General features: G+C 53.8%; 1 long non-coding RNA gene across 1 annotated transcript; it reads left to right on the forward strand.

Annotated features, from left to right (window-relative positions):
• Nucleotides 1–3,556: 3,556 nt before the first annotated feature.
• Nucleotides 3,557–4,799, forward strand: LOC135890241 (uncharacterized). The gene is made up of 3 exons (XR_010562200.1): nucleotides 3,557–3,637; nucleotides 4,003–4,120; nucleotides 4,718–4,799. It is a non-coding gene; the product is annotated as an uncharacterized LOC135890241 (long non-coding RNA).
• The last annotated feature ends 245 nt before the right edge of the window (nucleotides 4,800–5,044 follow it).

A 5,044-nucleotide genomic window follows, 5' to 3' on the forward strand; every position in this document is an offset into this window, starting at 1 on the left:
TGAATGGCTCTTTAACAATTTCAGTGTTGTGCTAATAGGTCTGGCAGGCTGGAGGCTTTTTCTCTTTTAACTACTAGATCCCCTTCCCAGGAAGACTCCGAGCCTGCAGGAAGGGTCAGAAAAGGGATAGGAAAACCAGAAGGGTGGACACTAAGACCCAGTGGGCGCCCCCAACCACTTGGCGCCCTAGGCGACCGCCTAGTTCGCCTAGTGGTTGCACCGGCCCTGCATATGACTAAGCCACTGATGCCTACTGAACTTATCCATAGACCAGCCCCATGGACTCTTTCTGTCCTCTCCTCTCATTTTGCCGTCTCCCTTCATAGGACAAGGGCAGGTGTGGTAGGTGTGCGTCCCCACAGGCTAGGTCTCGAGAGCCATGGAGAAGTAGGAGGGGACGAAAATCATGCAGGGCAGTGGGTGCGAGAGTGGAGCGGTGACTGTCGGTGTTAACTCGGTCTCTGTTCATTGAGGGGGGCAGATGTAGATAGGATGGAAGAGGGAGGCAGGGATGAGGGCAAGAGCTCTGTGTAATGACGGCTCCTGCTTGGCTTTTGCAGCTGCTCTTACAGAGGAATTGTTGTTCAGGAGCCCTAGCCAGAGGAGAAGCTGGCAGAAGTGGATCTGAGCAGCTTGGACATCCTTCTAAGCAGATATGAACAGTCCTCAGCTTTCTGCCTCCCTCATAACTACACTTCACGACTTTTAGCGGCACGGCTGAAGCCTAAGATAAATGCATGGTAGAGGCTGAGTACAGACGGCTGCTTCCCTTTAGGTGAGGCTTGGTTTCTCATAAAAGTTTTCCTCCTTGTTCTGGGTGTGGGAGGAGAATTTACCTATTTTGGGATTAGCTGTGGGATTACGACCAGGGGAAGAGACAATAGTCTCCTCTGCACAGTGACTCTCTTGGGTGCAGGTGCAACGGGCTGCTTAACATTAGAACGTAAGAATGGCAATACTGGGTCAGACCAAAGGTCCATCTAGCCCAGTATCCTGTCTTCCGACTGGCTAATACCAGGTGCTTCAGAGGGAATGAATAGAACAGGTAATCGTGAAGTGATCCATCCTGCGTCGCCCATTCCCAGCTTCTGGCAAACAGAGGATAAGGACACCATCCCTGCCCATCCTGACTAATAGCCATTGATGGACCTATTCTCCATGAATTGACCTAATCCTTTTTTGAACCCTATTATAGTCTTGGCTTTCACAGCATTCTCTGGCCAGCAATTCCAGAGGTTGAGTGTGTGTTGTGTGCTTTTTAATTGTATCGATAAAGGTGTAATGGGACAGGGAGAAGAAGAACATACACCGATGATAACTTTTGTTTTTCCCTCTTGTGTTCTGCTTAGTAGGATGGAGAAAGAAGTCAAGGGTAAGAGCCCCCCCCGTTGTGAGATGGAAGGCGCGCAAGAGCCAGGAGACAGTGAGCATTGTTGATGCCAGGCTATGGCGATGCCATCTAGCTGGAAGCGGAGCAGCCGTCACTGTCAGTGAGCTAAGTGTCTGGTTTGGTGAGGAGTCTGGTCACGGCCCACATGGCTCCAGGCAGGGATGCGCCGTTAGCTTGGTCTGTGTTTGTAAGAAAAGGTTCCCGTCTAGCTGTGGCTACGAGGGAGACAAGGTCCCCGTTATCAGGGGCTGCTCATTTTGTCTGGCCAGGAGCGGTGTGTCCACCGCAGCGAAAGATTGCATCTAGGAGGATGACTCTAGCTGGTGAGTTTCTTGCCTTCCTTCCATGTTTCTCTCTCTCTTCTCTAGTGTGTTGTCTGACCCACTTTCTCGGTCTGTCCTTGTCTCTACTTGTTCGGTCTCCTTTCGTTGAACACGGGCAGGCGTGCTAGGTGTGCAGCCCCACTGGCTAGGTCTCGGAAGCCATGTAGAAGTGGGAGGGGACAAAAATCACGCGGGGCAGTGCGCGCGAGAGTGGAGCATCACTGTCAGTGTTGACGCAGTCTCTGTTCATCGAGTGGGGTCGATGTAGACGGGATGGGAGAGGGAGGCAGGGATGAGGGCAAGATTTTGCCCATCAATTGAGTTTTGTGGAGTGATGGCTCCTGCTTGGTTTATTTGTGGCGCTTGCAGAGGAACAGTCGAGCAGCAGCCGAAGGAAAAGCTGGCAGAGGTGGACCTGAGCAGCCTGGACATCCTTGTAAGCGGAGATTAACAGTCCTCCGCTTTCTGCCTTCCGCATAACTGACTGTGAGTAAGCTGTCAGTGCTTGGAATTCCTCATCTGTGCTCGCTCTAGTTTTCTTCACAGGCCGTGAGCTTCCTCACTGGGCACGGGGCTCTGTGGGATTGAGGCTGGGGAGGGGCCAGAGTCTGCTCTGCAGAGTGACTATGTCGGGTGCCGTTGCAAGGGGTGCTTTTTGGTTGTAATGCTAAAGGTGTAACGGGAAGAGGGTTGAGGGCGGATATGCTCAGTCCTCAAGTCTCTTCCTTCTCTATCACTGGGTGAGCTTCCCTGGTCATGCCACTCTAGGTATCCTCTCTGAAGCAGGCAATATTCAGTAGCGGACGTGAGCAGGGGTCTGAGAGTAGCCCTTGGCCTGTGTCTCCAGTCACCAAGTTGCACCACACACGTTATGTGGAGGGTCCAGGGCTCTGCACAGCACTCCGGGCTGACCTGCTCCAGCCTGGGCTCCTGGGTCCTAACCCTCGTGGTTACTGCTCCCCGAGGGCTCTGCTGGCCCTGGAGCCCGACCCCAACCCGAGCGGCTCTTAAGGTCTGTGAGCGGTCGAAGGGCGGCCGGGAACTGAGGAGCAGCCACAGCCCCGGGACCCCACCCAGCACAAGGACAAGAGTGGGGAGCGCTGTGGCTGCCTGCATCATTGCGCCACCTAGCGCAGCAGTCGCCCTACCCTGCCTGGCTCTGGCTTCTGGCCTCTGGGCTGGTGAAGGGCCGGAGCCTTTGAGGGGAGGAGGCGGAACTTGCACTTCAGTGAGGGGTGAGGCCTCGTGGTGGTGGTGGGGATGCAACTGCCACAATTTTCTGTCTACCCCACCTCAGCTCCCCCAATGAGGAAGGGGCTGGTGCTGCCCCTGCTGCCCACAGGCTGTCACTGCTCCTCCAGGGCAGATGCACGCTGCGCTTTCCCCCAACTGGCCACCGGGTGTCACCGCTGCTCCAGGAGAAACACAGTCTGTATGTTACCCTGCCTGGCCACCGGATGGCATTGATGGTCCAAGGCAGACAGCACAGGCATTACCCCGGCTGGCCACCGAGTATCACTGCAGCGCTGTGGGGGGGAAATGGTTTCTGCCATACCCTGAGTGGCCACGTAGTGTCTGTGTTGCTCGACGAGGGAAATTCTTTGTGCTTTGCCGCGAGTGGCCACCAAGTGTCACTGCTGCTGCCTGGGGGACATGCTCTGTGCATTGCCGTGATTGGCCACTGGGTGTCACTGTTGGTCCAGGGCAACTACATTCTGAGAAATACCCCAGGTGGCCTCTAAGATACATGTGTGGTAAAGGCTGAGTACAAACATCTGCTTCCCTTTAGGTGGGGCTCGGTTTGTAATAAAAGTTTTCCTCCTTGTTCTGGGTGCAGAGGGAGAATTTCCCTATCTTGGGAGCAGCTGATCTTCTTGGACAGGGAGGAGCATGTTCACCTGAGCAGAGGCCTGGAACCGGAAAGGTGAGTACAGGTGGTGAGTTTGTCCTTCTTCCTATGTGTCTCTCTTTGAGCTCTCATATGTTGGCCAACATACTCTCTCTCTCTCCCCTTGTCCTGTCTCCTTGCATAGAACATGGGCAATGGTGCATGCTCACAGGCTTGGTCTGGGGCGTCTGCAACCCAATGGGGCATTGGGAGGGGGAAGAGAAGCATGATGGTACTAGATCCTCCATTGGTAGTGGTGGGGGTGACTGTGGGAGTTGACTGTCACTGTTCATCAAGTGGGGCTGATGTACAGTGGATGGGAGAGGGAGGGCAGTATCTCGTACACCAGTAGAACTTTGGGCAGTGATGGCTCCTGCTTGGGTTATATGCTGTGTTTGCAGAGGAATCGCCCAGGAGCCCCAGCCGGAGGAGAAACTGGAAGAAGTGAACCTGAGCAGCCTGGACATCCTTGTAAGCAGAGATGAACAGTCCTCCGCTTTGTCTTCTCCATGACTGGCTGTGAGTGAACAATTATGGCACTCTATTGCTCATCCGTACCACTCTAGTTTTCTTCTACCATTCTCCTGCTGCTCTCTGGCCCTGCTGTATCACGGCACAGTGTCACTGTTGCTCCTTAAGGAAATGCTCTGTGCATTACCCCAGGTGTCCACCCAGTGCCACTGTTGCTCCATGGGGGAAATGCTTTGTGCATTACCTGGATTAGCCACCCAGTGTCACTGTTGCTTTATTTGGGAAATGCTCTGTGCAACTATACAGAGTGTCCACCCGGTGTCAATATTGCTCCATGAAGGAAATGCTCTGTGATTACCCGGGGTAGCCACGCAGTCTCCTTTTTGCTTCATGAGAGACATGTTCTGTGCAATTACACCGAGTGGCCACCTGGTGGCACTGTTACTGCCTAAGGGAAATGCTTTGTGCATTCCCCTGGCAGGCCACCTGGTGTCACTGTTGCTCCACCAGAGAAATGATCACTCAGTTTCTGTTCATCCAGTGGGGCTGATGTAGATGGGATGGGAGAGGGAGGCAGGGATGAGGGCAAGATTTCACACACCAATAGAGATTTGTGTAGTGATGGCTCATGCTTGGCTTTTGAAGCTGCGCTTGCAGAGGAATTGGCCAGGAGCCCCAGCCACAGAAGAAGCTGGCACAAGTGGACCTGAGCAACCTGGACATCCTTCTAAGCAGATATCTGGGAGGCGGAAACCTGAGGACTGTTCATAATTGGCTATGAGTAAGAGGTCAGTGCTTTGAATTCCTCATGTGTGCTCCCTCTAGTTTTCTTCACAGACCGTGTGCTTCCACGTTGGGTAGGGGCTCTGTGGTATCAAGGCTGCGGAGGGGCAAGAGTCTACTCTGCAGAGTGACTATGTCGGGTGCCGTTAAGGGGGCCAATACAGGGAGGAGAAAAGGGAAAGAGACCTG

This window comes from Emys orbicularis, chromosome 16 (assembly GCF_028017835.1).
Source record: "Emys orbicularis isolate rEmyOrb1 chromosome 16, rEmyOrb1.hap1, whole genome shotgun sequence".
Lineage (NCBI taxonomy): Eukaryota > Metazoa > Chordata > Testudines > Emydidae > Emys > Emys orbicularis.